This window comes from Anas acuta, chromosome Z (genome assembly GCF_963932015.1).
Source record: "Anas acuta chromosome Z, bAnaAcu1.1, whole genome shotgun sequence".
Taxonomy (NCBI): domain Eukaryota; kingdom Metazoa; phylum Chordata; class Aves; order Anseriformes; family Anatidae; genus Anas; species Anas acuta.
Window position 1 is genome coordinate 67,617,275 of NC_089017.1, and position 15,485 is coordinate 67,632,759.

Sequence of the window (15,485 nt, forward strand, 5' to 3'; positions counted from 1 at the left end):
GAGGACTTCAGGGAATATGTGAAATCAAAGTGACAGCCTGGGCACTCACTGAGCAAACACATTTTTCCTGATAAGCCAACATCCTGCATCTTAGTTTGTGCCCTCGTGAGGGGTGCCAAGAATTGTGTGGAAGAGATAGATGGCAGCTAGCAGTATTGATCTGGGTACGGAGCATGGGGAGAATTAAGGTGAAACAGATCAGGTGCTTGTGTTTCTTGTCCTCATCTTTGTCAGCAGGGCTGTTTTTTTTTTTTTTGTATTGCAAGAAATGATCATGAGATGCTTAGTTTTAGTTCTCACCTGTGCTGTGCCTTCTCCTAAGCACCCATAAAAGTGTTTATTGAACTCCAGAAAGACATTTTTGAATAGATACTGGAGGGCTGGGCACAAGATTACTGTGAATGAAGTCATAATCTTGACTATAGTTCATTGTTCTTCAGAAAATAGTCCATCATGAGCTGGATCATAGCTGGTACCATTCACTGTTATATTATATAAGCTGCACCAACTCATTTTGATTGAGAGTTTGGCCCTGAACCTTTATGTCTTATTCTCATTTCATTCTGTGCTAGTCATAAAAATCACAACTGAATGTAAAAATATCACTAAGGAAAGAAAGAAGCAGACATATAAAGAAGTACTTGTGATTTGGAGAAAATAAATACTTGGCTACATATTGCTTTGAAAACAGAAAAGATTGAATACGTATGAATACGTGCTTTGTTTTATTTATTCATTTATTTTTATTTTTACTAGAGGGATCAATTCACTCTCTTTCAGAGGATTTATCTCATCAGGTAACACATAATGGAGTTAGGCCTGATTTGTTCTCTCAGAATTTATATTCCTCCACTGTGAGTTGCTCAAAACCTCCATAGAGATGTAAACGGTACAAATATTTTCCATTTTATTCATCAAGAATTTTTATAAGCCAGCTTAAATGAACAAAACAAACGTAGAGTTTGAAGACAGCATGATGAAATCAGGCATCCAGAGACACAAGACACAGAGATAAAAGATAGCTACACAGTATACTTAATAAAATACTTAAGTGTATCACAGTCATCAATTCAGAAGTGTAGCTTCGTATAATGTCTTCTAATCAACTTGCTGCTTTGCATCCGTGGCTGCATTGTGACATGTAGTTATATCCATATGGAGAATGAGTGTTGAAAGAGACAGGCTTTTCTGCCTTAGCCTTCAGTGGAGGGCTGGACAATTCTGTGAAGGATGTGAAAAAAACACTTTAAGAGAGAAAAGTATGGGTACTGGCAGTGCAGCTGTGTAGTGTGTCCCTGGGTCCTGCATGGGCTTGTACCTCACCTGTGATGCTCAGATACTGAAAAGACAGAGATATAAAGAAACTGAACAGAATATATTGCTGTTTCATTTGCCGAAATACACATTTTGTGTAAATGTGGTGGGATGTAGAGGCTATGGATGAGTGAGCCTTAGCCTTCCAGGAGGTCTCCAGACCAGCACCCTGCTCTAGCAGGCTCAGATGTGAGATCAGGTGAGCTTGCTCAGGGATTTACCCAGTGGAGGTTTGGAAATCTCCAGGGATGGAGGTGGGATAACCTCTCTGTGTTCTAGCTCCATTGCCTAGCTGTCTTTGCATGCAAAAACTTTTCCTTCCCTGCAGTCTGAACCTCTGTTGTTTGAGCCTATGCCTGCTGTTTCTACCCCGTATGTTGCTGGCCCCTGCTCAGCTCACCACCTGCTGGGTCTCAGGAGCTGCTCCGTGGGCTTTTGTCCTGGCTGCATCTCCTGGGGTTGATGTCAGACCACTCCACCTGCTTGCTCAGAGCCCTCTGGACAGCAGCCCAGCCCTTGTGGGTATTGACTGGTCGCCATAACTCGTTGTCATCTTCATGTGTGGTATAATTGCACCCCCTTGCCTTGTTCAGGTCACTGATAGAGGTCTGAAACAGGATGGCTTGCAGCACAGATCCTTGGGGTACCCAACTTGTTACCTGCCTCCAGGCTGAATATGACCCATTCACCACCACCTTCTGAGTCCAATCATCCAAGGAATTTTTACCCATCTGTTCATTCACCCATTCAAACTAAAGCTCTCCTTTTCAAACTACAGGTCCAGACTTTTGGTTTGTTTTGTTTCTTTTTGCCACAGAGAAGCATCAACATCCACTTATGTCAAATTCTTTTTGATGAGTGCTGTAAAAGAAGAACAGGACAAGCAAATGGTGAGTTTGTTTTGTTTATTTATTTATTTATTTATTTTCCCCCAAGGACTATCAAATCAAATAATTATGCAGAGTTGTGAGGACTAATAAATGACTACTGTCTGCTCTTGACCTAGGAAACTTTTAAACTAACTTACTCCTATCCATTGTTGGCTCTGTATCCATTGCAAGATCGTGAGTGTTGTTGGTAGAAGCATTCTGTCTCATACTTGTAAATACGCTTATATAAATATGATCAGTTGTGTAAGTTTTTAGAGGTGGAACAGCACCTGGGAAAATCTTGTTTATATATATATATGCTCATCTAGCAGAAGAAAAACAGGCAGGAAAAACAACTGATATGAATGAACAGATGCAGCTCCTTCAAATGTCTCTGTAGTGGTCTAATTGCCTCCCACATCCTACTTAGGACCGGCTCTGTAAATTATACAACTGAGTCCTTGTTGAGCTGTGTTTCCTTGTGAGTGCAGCAATTAAATTAATTGCGAGGTAAAACACCGCTCTGTTCAGGAGGAGGAATGAAGAAGAAAAGGAGGAGACCTTAGAATCATTACCCATTGGTGTGTGTCACAGCATCTCGAAAGTGGTGAGAATCACAGGTAAACATCTATTTCACAGTGAAGCCTGCTAAGAGCCCCAGCCCTGACATCCTGCTGTTTTTCTTTTCACTCCAAACCCCTCTGCCTTCAGTGGAAGTGCCTTTTTTTCTTAGCAGGAGGGTGAGTCAGAGTGCTGCACCGCCTGACCCATGACTGCCTGAGCAGCCCCTGAGTGTAGTCCCACTGCCTTGTGACTGTGCAAAAGCTGTTTGCATCAGTGAGATCAGTGAGCTTGAATCACTTGATTCATGTGAGTTAAGGGCTTCTGAGCTGTGTATGACTCCTTCACTGAGGAAGAAAATGGTGCCAATGTGTATTCAGTTCCACTTAAAGGAACCTGAGCTCATCACAGGTGAGTGTCTGAATGCAAAGCCACTCACAGCTTTAATACATGAGTACGGTGTCACCGTTGCTTTCACAGGTCTAGTTTCAAAAAGTCAGTGAAATCAGTGTTCCTACTGAATTTTAAATGCCAGTTGGTTCAAGGCCTCTAGCTGCTTTGTAAATTCACAGAATTAATGGGAAGAATTTGAAGCAGATATCTTAACAGCAAACTGTGATACTATTTTTTTTCAAATGCTGTAGGGAATGCATCAGAAAACAAGGTATTTATAGGTCTTCTGGTGTGATTCTGTAAAAATGGAATTAAACAGCATATGGTACAAATCATAAAGTAGACATGCGGGTTAGAGTAAAGCACTGAAGAGATTGCTAATCAGTTTTGATTGAGAGTTAAGTTAGATAACAGGAAAACAAATTTAAAATAAACTAAATCATGTTGAGCTATGCGGGTGGCCATCCCTTTCCTGTGGCTCTGTGGAAAAGCTGAGAGTCTGAGAAATTACAGGTCATTACAGATACAAAAAGGGTAATAATACATATGCAGCTGGCCATCCTTCGTCAGTGGACACAGCAACGAGATGACTACATAAAAAATGACAGAAATGAGAAACACCATGCTTAAAAAAAGCAAAAAACAGATTTCAATGGGGGCAAGACTAACAGGGTTGGGGAGGTAAATGAGGGAGTATTTGAAGCTGTCTTCAAAACATGGGTAAGGCAGACAACATTACCTTCATCTTGCTTCTTCTTCTACTAAGAATTAATATATTTTCTTCCAATCTTGCTTTTTTTTTTTTTTCTTTTCCTTAAGAAATGTTGATCTTTATTGGCCAGGATTCTTTAATTAATTAATTGTTTTCAGTTCGTTTTCAACTAAACGCAGTTAGCTTACTATGTTTGGTATTCCTTTTTCCCAGCCAGTAGAAAACATTTATAGGGACATTATTTAAGTAAATACATTCAAGTGAATCTGATTGTTTAGATTCTTTACATTTGGATCTGTTTTATTTTGTTTGTAAATCGTAAGCAATACTTTTTAAAAAGTGTGACTCGGATTTTCTTATTATCTCAGTGTCTATTTTGGTTAAAACTGAATTTCAATAAATTGTACAAGAGCTTTTTGCTTTTTTTTTTTCAGTTTTTCTTATGCAAAATAACTTTTACCATTTGAATTTTACATGTTAAAATAGGGACTTATTGTGAATTGAAGTGATCTTGTACAGTTACTAAGTTCTTCAAAGTATGAGAACTAGTAACATTCATATCTAGTCTTAAGTCATTATTTGCAACAGGAAAAAATAATTCTGCTCTTTGAAATCCTTAGGTTTTGTAGGAGCTGCTCACTGTTCTGTGGTAGCTGGAGAAACTGGAAAGAAGAAACCTTTCTCTCCACAGAGGCTGTTGATGGCAAGAGCTATCTTTGCATTTCACTGCAATTTTCACTGCATGTGTTTGCCAAGTAATGCTCCTTCACTTGCTGTATTTTTTGATCACCTCAGTACCGAGGTGCCTAATGTGCTGAATTTTATTTAACCTAAACCACATTAATATTAAATTCAGATCTTGATGCACATCACCACCATGATAAGTTACTTATTAATTAAATACATTCCTTGGGAAGAAAAGACATTAGATAAAATCTCCACCAGAACAAGGACATTGATTTCTCCATATGTTGTTAGCCACTTAAACGGTCAAACTGGTAAGGCCACACAAACTTTCCAATCTTTCTTTCCCAAACGAGAATCTCTGTGTGCATTTGTTAATTTAACCACAGTTGTATTGTACTTTATGTTACACTATATTATTTAACTCACCATCCCTTTATTAAAAAAAGGGCACTTTTTGTTGATGTTTAGCATATACCCAACAGTCATTAAGCATTTACATTTTTCTTTCACGTGTAAAGTCTTTACAAACCAAGCTTGCAGACACAGGCTATAAGGACAGAATACACGAAAATAAGACCCTTTCTCTTCATTGCAGTGGTTTATGAATACCACTTCTTTGATTAATATTTACAGTTGTTGGTTCACCTCTAGGCACCTGGGTGTAAAGGCAGTTGTGTGGAAAAAGCTGTCCAGAGGATAAATGAGATTCTTAAGACACTTGTCCAGCTGACCATTGATTAAGTGCTTTAGAATAAACAAAGCCAGGTGGTTTTCCACAATTTAATCACATAGCTCAAGTTATCTGTTGCTGGTGTGATGCATGTATGTTTACCTGGTAATGACTAACACTCTTAAATTGAAAAAACATAAAACAGGGAAAATTGTCTGTCACAACTCTTCAGGTCAGCATGCTGAGGCAGTCTTACCCAGCTAACGGTCTGAAGACTTTCCAGTGATCTGCTTTTGTAATTGACATCTCTAGAAAGCTATCTCACTCCTGAGATTTTTGCTTAAAAACAAAAACATAACTCAATTTTTTTGTGCCTCTCATCTAGGAGATACTGGCAGAAGAAGCTAACCCTACTAATCTCAGCAAGACAACCTCGATCAATGAAGGTATTCTCCAGGTAGAAACAAAATCCATATAAATGTGCATGGTGAAGTGGCATTCTAGAAGGCATTTTTTTTTTCTTAACAATCTCAATGGAGATTTTTTTTTCTTTTCTTTTTTCCCCCTGTAATTTATAAATTTATATGTCTGCTTCTATTGCAAAGTCTTTTATCTTAGAAGAATAGTGCTTTGTTATTCTGAAATCTTTTGCCATTTTTTGCCCTTTGTTAGGCTTATTTCAGCAGTTGCCTAGGTAATGTCCACTTCTGGTAGTCCTACTTCACTACTACCACATATGCTAAATTCTGGCAGCCAATAGAATATGCTAAAATGTCTGTTTGAGACATCAGCCTCCGAGTCAGCTGGCAGTCAGAGATTAGGACAACATCATATAAATCTGACACCTTTCCTGTTTCAGTGACTTATATTTGCAATACTGAGCTTTTAACATTTGAGTTACAGTGATCCCGCTATTTAATGCACAACTCTGAAAGGGCTTTGTAGTTGATGAATAGTCTAACAAATTAAAAAAAAAAAAAAAAAAGAAAAGTATTTACCCATGTCATATATTACAGATGTATTAAAAGTTTGGAATACAATTATAAGCACAAGGGGGTGAATGAATCTAGGTGTTGATATCCAAGCATCTTTCATTAAAAATGTTTTTTTTTTTTTTTCTTTTTTTTTCCTCCTTTTTTTTTTTCTCTTTTTTTTTTCTTTTTTTTTTTTTTTCTTTTTCTTTTTCTTTTCTTCAAACTAAATCAACTGATGCAGTCATCGCAGCACAAAAATCTCAGTCTATTCAGAACAATGCAGTCTCTTTATACTTGCACCCTCTGGAGGTCGCTGAGGAATGGCTTTTCGTAGGCCTTCAGCAACACCTCTAAGGAGTGACTACTGCATTTCCTGGACTTGTCATCTCGTAGGCATGCTGGCTTTCATTAACTTGTTATTCAGCTGGTAGTCCTTTCCTCCTGATTTTACACTGATCATACTTGGTTCTTTTCTGCAGTTTCCCTTCTGATTTATAGAAATACCCATGTTGTTGTAATGCTAATGGAGGCACCATGATGGCATGGTAACTACATTTCAGCATACACGTTTTACTTTTCTTTTTACTTGAGGCTTATTTGCAATTAACTTAAAAGATAGAGCTAAAACAAGGACTTGTGTGTCCTTCGCCACAGAATGCATACTGCACAATTCATCCAATTATGAAAATGAACCAGTTTATCCTTTTCTAAGATATATTATTGTATCTCTATATGTTAGCCTGTGTATTTATGGCATTCTCCTTTCAAGAATAGGGAGGAGAGACATGAAAAGGGTTGGCCAAACTTAGTACCAGATACATTTTCTTTTAAACTTAGCAAGGATCATCTCATGCAATATAAAAGCTTAAAAATGATCCATTGTGACTGGAGAACTGATTAAGATGGTAGTCTGGTTTATACTAGGCTGTAGTGTCATTTCCCTAATGATGAAATATTTTGCTCTGGAAAACCACCACTGTAACTCATTGTCCAAATGAAAAGAACAGTGATTTTAAACATTGAATATCCTTACTCCTAGAGAAACTTAAATTATTTTAGAGTTGTGATTCACTGAGGAAATTGGAAGAGTTTAGGTGATGAACAAGAGCTGTGGAGTCTCTGGATTTTTAGTCTCACCTACTGCAGTTGCAGCAGCTATATAATCTACCTCTAAAATTAATGCCTCTGTGTGAAGAAATACATTTCAATGAGATTATGTTTATCTCTCAAGTAATCATAATCTCTATTTTAAAATTTGTCATGGATTGTTAAATTGGCCTTCATTTTGCAACACGGCTCACACCTATAGTATTATTTCAGTATTTACTTTGTAATAGCTACTTTGAAATGGATAATATCAGAGTTGATCTTATCATGCGCTAGATTGTTTTAGTCACTGCCTCTTGTCATAACATCTCACCCAGAATAGCTGAATTTCATCATAACAATTATAATAGTAGCCTTTGCATGAAGTTCCTGCGTATTGGCAGGAAATCACTTCACTGGCAAACAGCTTCATGAGGGAGAGAAACACAAAGATCCTGCTTTCAAGCAGGATACCCCAAGACTGTACAGGAAAACAAAGATATTAAATATATCTGGTAGTAAGTGGAATGCTGTGCAACCACAAGTAAGAACAAATGCTAAATAATGTTGTTATTTATGAATCAGAGTAATGAGAAAAGCTATAAAACTCTATATTCACTTTAACTTCAGGAAAAAGTAACTGGAAAATAATTGGTAAGGCTAGAAATGATAAAGGGAGGAAAATTAGAAAAAAAAAAAAACACAACACAACAACAACAAAACTTGATGAAGCAGGACATTGAAGCTATTATCTAGTAAGAGTAGATGAAAAATGAAGAAACTTTGTGGTTGTATTCATTCACCAGCAGGATTTGTAGAAAAATACACATCCAAGTAAAGCAAATTCTTCAGTGTTTGCTGAAGAGGTTTTGTGAAAAAGCTGCTGTGGACGTAATTGTGCTCCACTAGGGGCTGTTATTGTCACACATCTAGGTGTACAGCTTCCACTTGCAAGAATAAAGTGTAGACAGAAAAACACTGCGGGGAGTGAAACAGAAGAGCCTCAGCCCTCCATGTGCCTCCCAAGCAAGGGAGTGCCTTCCTAAGAAGAGAGGAAACTCAAAAGGGGAATCTGCTTTGGCCATATTATCTGAAATATAAGTGCAATGGTTTCATTTAAAAAAAAAATAATCAATTTATTTTTTATTGTTTTTATTTTATTTTATTATTTTTATTTTTTTAGTGTATTTTCTTTGCTGTTTGAGGTATTTGCTTCCAAATCAGAAAGAAACGGACATCAGTGACAACTAGATCATTGTTGCTCCAACAGACACTTTGTGAACTTCAACATTTTTGTTCTTACTTTTCATGACCACTGCAAACTAGTGTCATCTGTGAAAACTGTGTCTGTAGGATATGTGGTTGTTCACTTATAACACTAAAGATTTTTGCATTGTTTCTGCAGACTATTGAGGAGGAAGTATCAGGTCATATTTTTAAATAATTGTTTTGGTACGAAAAATATTTCTGTCATGGGTGTCTCAACTAAGCCCTGAAAGAAGTTCAGATAATCAAATAGTGCCACTCTAATACTAAAAATGCTTTCTGAAGTACATCTGTAAACTTCATCTTATACTAACAGAGGATAACTCCAGTCCTGAGCCATCTACATGGTGGAGGAGACCCACTGGAAAGTCACTAAACCTGTGAAGATTTCCTAAACCCAGACATCCTTGGAGACACATGAAGTTATTATTAATATGAAATAAGAGGTTTTAATCCATTGATTTGTTTAAAATTGGAGTTTTATTATGGTTCATTTTACAAATTGGACTAGTACGTTCTGTGGGATGGTGATGAGGTATTGTAACATGACACAGTTATGCTAACTATGGAAACTTGGTGAAAAGTAAAGCACTACCTCAGAGAATATTTACATTTTTGCTAAGTGAGACTAAGTCTTTCTGCTGACACAAATGTGGTTTCAGAGAAAGCCTCAGGGGAAAACAGCTGGATTTATTTTAAATTCTCAGTGAGGTCATATGGCAGGAACAGGTTGAGCTTTTGAGATTTGCAGATAAGGGTGGTCATTACTTAAATACTTCAGTTTGCTCACTAAGCTAACTTATGAAACACAGAAGACAGCACGAACAGCTTCAGAGTCGCCTCTCCCACAGTTCAAAGACCACCTTATAAACTGGTGTTCTCTCTCTCTCTGGCAAAGCTCTATTTCACAGACTTTTTTTAATGCATCTCTTGTCTTTTGAGGTGTGTTACCTGTGATACATACTTTTACCCTTTGTCTTCACTGTTTTTTTTTCCATCAAAGCTTAATTTCATTTTGTTGCCATACACATACAGTACACGGATAAAAAACAATTTTAATTAACAGTTTTAATCTTGGATCCAAAGGCCAGCTCTGAAGCATCTGTTGTTGCCATAAAGACACTGGTATGAAAATTGTGATTGTTTTGCAGCCTTCTTGTGATAGCTCATGGGACATTGTTTTCGTATCTGTGGAGCTGGCATGGGTATGTATCTTCATGTGATAGCTTGCAAGGATATTGTAAACCTTAGAAGAGGAAGGCATAGAGTGTTAGAAATCGTATAGTCTTAGGAAAGAGCTTCGCCTTAATTTATGTAATTGTTCTCTCTTGTGACTCAACAGGCACGCAAAACAGGAGCATTCCTACACTGGAGATGCTACAGAAGCCTCAGTGCCTGAGGCAGGTAATACAAGCAGTGTCAACTCTGTTATAAATTTTGGGTGGGCTTTAAGATTTCATGCTGAGAGAAGATTTTCCCTATAGCACACCTCTTTTTGAATAGGATCATCCTATTCAAAACCACGTTCAAGCAGTATTTGGAGAAAAAAATCAGACCAGCTGTTTACAAGTAATCTTTACAACAGTATCTTCCCTTCATGTGCACGTATTTAATTTTAAAATCTTAAATCTCGGTGCCATATCCCAGGCACAGTATAAGTTGCCATAAAACCTTCTTTGGAAATGCTCACTAGCATCTCAAACTGCTCATGTGTTAGGACATGCTGTGATTAATATAGTAGACAATTATTTGTTGATCTTCCCCTTCTGTCCACTTTGGAGGTCTGATGGAAAACCACTTTTCAGTCAGACATCACGCTAGCATGTATGAGGTTTTCCTAGCTAAGAATTTAATTTCAATGGCAATTCTCTCTACCCACAGTCATTATTCTGTCACAGACACAAAAAAAAATAATTCTAATGTGGTAAGAGATAATCTAACTACGATTTCAACTAAGTGTCTGGAGCATCTTAATACTTTGTAATTTTGCAGCAGCTTAAAAAAAAACACAATGAGTTTAGTCATTGCTGCTATGTTCTCTATTGATTGCTTGCTTCAGTATAAATTATTTGAAAAGACATTTTATTCACTTCAGGCAGGAGTGTGGTGACTAAGAACAAGGTACTAGTATACTAGCATTCTTTTGAGGGAAAAAAAAAAAAGTTCTATCTGTCACAGCTGTATAGATCAAGAAGAAAAATGAAGACACCTGGGTTAGCGTTTCATTTGCTTCTTTTGAACAACTACAGCAATATTTGATGTACCAGAGAATGCCAGGACATGTAAGGTCAGTGATGTTAGTCTGAATCTGAAGTCAAAGCAGCAGAATAGGAACGACAAGCCCCTGTTGTGCTGCAAAGGTATAAAAGTTACCAAATTATGGTCTTGCCAGTGGTCATCATCCACTCTCAATTACGAGAGTGACACATACATAATTTAATTCCATGTATTTAGAGTCAGGCTCACAATATAGTCAATGATAGAGGTATGCTCTGTATTTCAGTGTTCTGAATAGTCCTGGGGAGGAGTATCACTCTTCCTCATAGCTGCCAAAGCTATCTCCTAACTCAGGCATGTGCAAAGAGTAAGGTTAGATGAAGCTGATACTCTCAGCAGTTCTGGGTTGCATTTCTGGCTTAGAAACACCATTCTGCAGAGAGCATCTGCCATCAGTAATGGTGTCAGTTCAACACCCATCTCTGCCTTGTCATACTGGCTTGCTGTTGTCATGCTGCCATCCCTGTCTTCAGTGTCATCACAGCAGCCTCTGAAGCTTTTGCCAGGATCTTTTAGGCAACAGCTCTCTGATAAGCCAGCTTTAATGCTGACCTGAGGTTACTCAGCTGCAGCTTTCATTCTCTTGGGTTCAGTGGATATTTGTGAGTAGCTATTTATGAATTAGGATATTTGTGAATGCTGCCTCTTCGGGATGTGTCTGTGATAGGATGAAATTGCTCGTCCATCCTGGGCTGCCAGTCTCAGGTGTCTCACGAGCTGGGTGTGGAAAAGCTAAGTGCTTCAGCACTGGCCACAATATTAATTGCTGATGTGGCCAGGCTTTCCATGGCTAGTAAGATAACAAGTTTAAAGTAACACTGCTGAAAAGATCAGTTGCAATGTAAAATAATTTGTGATGTGTTTATTATACATCTCTCTGCTGAAGCAAAACAGTGAAGTCCCTCTGAAAGTCATTTCAGTATTTACCTTTGATAGATAAGGGTGCAAATAAGATGCTGAGGCAAACCTGTGTGGCTTACATAAGTTATGAACTATTCCATTCTAATGTAAAGGCTTAGTAAAAGTCTGTTTGCTTGGTTTCTATATGATCCTTTCTATTTGTGAGGCGTACGTGTTGAGATATTTTCTAGCTGAACGTAGCCATTGTTTAGTATTTTGTCACAGTACCACTTCAGTTATGCATGGCAAGCTACGTTCACCAGGATGGAAAATAGAGAGAAGGAGATGCTAACAGTGGTGGGAAGCATCATACCATAGCAGATGAAGTTTTCATGTCTCTCCTGACCTGCTATAGTCTTCTCTAAGTGGCTTGAATGATAGAGATGTGCATTCCATTATAGAAAAGAGATAACAGTTTTGTCTGTGCAGGAACCAGAGAAAGATATTTCTGTTCTTTGAGGAAGAGAAACACCAGTGTATCTAGCCAGTGTCTGAACTTAATAGGCTTTTGTAATTATGGCTGAGCAGTTTCCCTTGATAGATGGGGTTGTCAGAGACTTTTGACAGTTCCTCAGTATGCTTTCTTACCACAGTCAGACTCAACTTCTGATCTGATCTAAAATGAAGCCAACTGTTTGACGTTCTGCAGTGTGCTGGGTTTGACAGGTATTATCTTCATCCACCTCAGAAGACAAGAAAAACAGATTACTGCCAGCTTTGCAACAGCACTATAATTCAGGTATCATCTTAGAAATTTCCACTGTGGTTAGGAGTGACTTACAAATTGGTGAGCAGAACGAGTTAGTTTGGATATTGAATAACCCCATCTCTGCTGGGAATATCCCCTGCTGTTCTCCATCAAGCCCTTTGGATAATAATGAGAAAACAAACAAACAAACAAAAGCACAGAAGGAGAGTGATCTTTCCCTCTGCAAAAGGAGTCAGCAGCTCCCTGTGATCATTAGGACGGATGATCTTGAACAAATAGAGCAAAGCTGTAAGGAATGAGGGAAGCAGTTGGCTCAGGAGAATGCGGTGTCCTGAAAGTTCACTCCCAAAGAACAGAGTGGCCAGAAAGTTGGAAACACTTCAGAAACAGAGGCAGGAGGAGACAGGCAGGAGGAGGCTTTGAACTTTGTATACATCCATCCAGAAGGAGGGCCTTCTTCAGTTGCATAAATGCATCTAGTACTAGCCAGAAAAGGTATTCAAGAGATCTTCATCTGGTCAGTGCAGACCTAGAACCCAATATCTGGGTTCACCTCTTCTTAACTGGGCAGGCTGAGGAAGGGAGCAACTGCTGCATGGAATCCCCTGTAAATGGAGTAAGTGTCCCGTTGGATACTGCAGTGGGACTGACATAGTGATCTCAGCAGGACGAGCAGCCTGCTGTGAATTTGTTTCAATAGGCTTAGATGGACGCTGAGTGCTTCCAGAATGATGAGGTGCTGACAGCCTCCCTTGGACATTATAATCCAAAACAAATGCAGCTTGTTGTGAGGCCTGTGGGTTAATACAACAGGCAGCACACTGAGGGCTATTTGGTTTGTGCTCTGGAACTGTGAAGTCCCTAGATATAGGGAAGGATCTTTAAAGAATAAGCCTTGCAAAATGTAATTTTTATGGGGATGTAGTGAGTAAAGCTCCATAATTAAATATTTCAAAGCTTTCTAGTGGCAGTGGTGACTCAGAGGAGAGCTCTGCTCTTCTACCAGGACAGAAGCTCTGAGGTATGGACCAGGATCAGAGCTGAGCTGTGCTCAGGAGATGTCCATGCCTGCTGCAGGGCTGCGCTGATGGCATTTCTGCTGCACCTGGCTAACTGTCCTTCCAGCAGACAGCGGTGGTGAAAGGAAATGTTGTGGTCAGCAAGCCTGACATACACCAATAATGACAGATTAACCCTCTTTCCTTCACCTTTCACCTCCCATTAAGCGTTTCCACACCAGCCAGGTGTTTATTCCCTCCTCAGCAACAATGAATGCTGGTCACTGCTGGAGCAGGTGTGAGACTGGGCTGAATATAACAGTGTTTAGCCCAGGAATCTCACGTTTCAAAATATCTATGGGTCTGTGGGCATTTTTGCTGTAACTTTCTTCTGACTTTAGTTAGTCATCTGTTTGGTTTCTTGTTCCACACCTGACCGAGCACAGAGGGTGGCTTTGTTTTGGACTGACATGAAAGTACCATAAAAGATTAACTACTGAAAAACTGCCCTCCATTGTTTGCTGAAGTGTAGTATCACTGAAACTGTAAATGTTAAGTAAAACATTTTCCGAATTGTGATCTTTAACAAATCTTGGTAAACACCAGTGACTCCAGTTTATGATGGTCTGTAAAATCTAAAGGCAAAGGGTTCGATTTGTTCAATTTTGAAAAAAAAAATTAAAAAGTTACTAATATATAGGAAATAAACTCTGTAAGTACCTCACAGAAGAACAGACTAATTTGAGGAAAATGTCCAGTGGGTTCTTCTGATGTATGTGTTACTGTTGGTACCCACAAGATTTTCTTAACATGTGCCAAGTGTAGTCTGAGGGACTGGCAATTCTGATGATGTTATTTGCTCAGGAGTGAGGGGTAAAACTGAAAACATGCAGTGTGCTTTGTTTCATCTGTAAAGTGCCGTCTTCACACCTCTGATGCCAGTCCTTACCAGTGGCTCCAGGCCTGACCTTGAATGAGTTACTTCATCACGAACTGCTTTCCAGATCGTAGATCAAAAGTGTCATAATCACTGCCAAGCGTGCAATCAGGTTTCTGCTCATGATTGGGTGATTTGGTATACTGAGACCTTCCAAGGGTGTTCACGATTTTGTGCTTGGCTGCTGTGCGTAAAGGCAGATTTTTTTATATTTCAGAAATTAATGAAAGTCGTGTTGCCTGGCTTCCTGTTGAAGCATTACACTGAGAATCACAGAAGGGTTTCGGTTGGAAGGGACCTTAAAGGACGCCTAGTTCCACCCCCCTGCCATGGACAGGGACATCTCTAGATTAAAGAGAGACACCCAAAGCCCCATCCACCCTGTCCTTGAACACTGCCAGGGCCTCCACAGCTTCTCTCGGCAACCTGTGCCAGTGCCTCACCACCCGGTGCCTCACCACCCACCACTGCGGTAACTGGAGACAGGGAAAAGAGTGAAAAGATGGTTGGAGCCACTTCATGGAGCTGTCAGTATGGTTGGGACAGCTCATACACAGACTCCGTACCAATACTCTGTAATCATCCTGCACCCTGTGACTAGTGGAACAGCTGGAAGAAAGACAGCTTTGACAGCTGTACAGCTAGCAAAAATATGCCAACATGCGTGTGAAAGGTACTAGGGAGAGGTTGGGAATCCCCCAGTGAACAAGTTTGAGGATCACCAGGGTACTTTCCTGCAGTGAAATCATAATACTGCTGGTCATATCAGTACCCACAGCCAAGATAAGGTTGTGCAGTTTGTCAGGAGCATCCCCAGTACCAGTGCACTGTGTCTGCAGTGACAAGCAGCATTTCCATCGGCTTCACAGGGATGATCTGGCAGCATGACTCAGGCTGTGACTCTCCATGTGTCATCTTAGCTTGCTTTGTTGATAGGAGTACCTTCAATTTGAGATGAATTTCTAGATAGCTGTGTGAATAGCACTGTCTAAGCCCATCTCCTCTCTGCACCTGGAGACTTCTGTGCTGCTGAGTAGCTGGGTCAGTTTTCAGCTGACAGAAAGCCAGCAGGAGACAGCAGCTTCAGTTACCTTGCTCCATCTGTAACTCCCATGGATAACCCTAAATCCTG

The 15,485-nt window shown here is 39.4% G+C and overlaps 1 long non-coding RNA gene across 1 annotated transcript; it reads right to left on the reverse strand.

Annotated features, from left to right (window-relative positions):
• Window positions 1-702: 702 nt before the first annotated feature.
• LOC137848393 (uncharacterized) lies at window positions 703-6,083 on the reverse strand. Its single transcript, XR_011091325.1, has 2 exons — window positions 1,718-6,083; window positions 703-1,221 (listed from the first exon to the last, which is right to left on the reverse strand). It is a non-coding gene; the product is annotated as an uncharacterized lncRNA (long non-coding RNA).
• Between the last annotated feature and the right edge of the window lie 9,402 nt (window positions 6,084-15,485).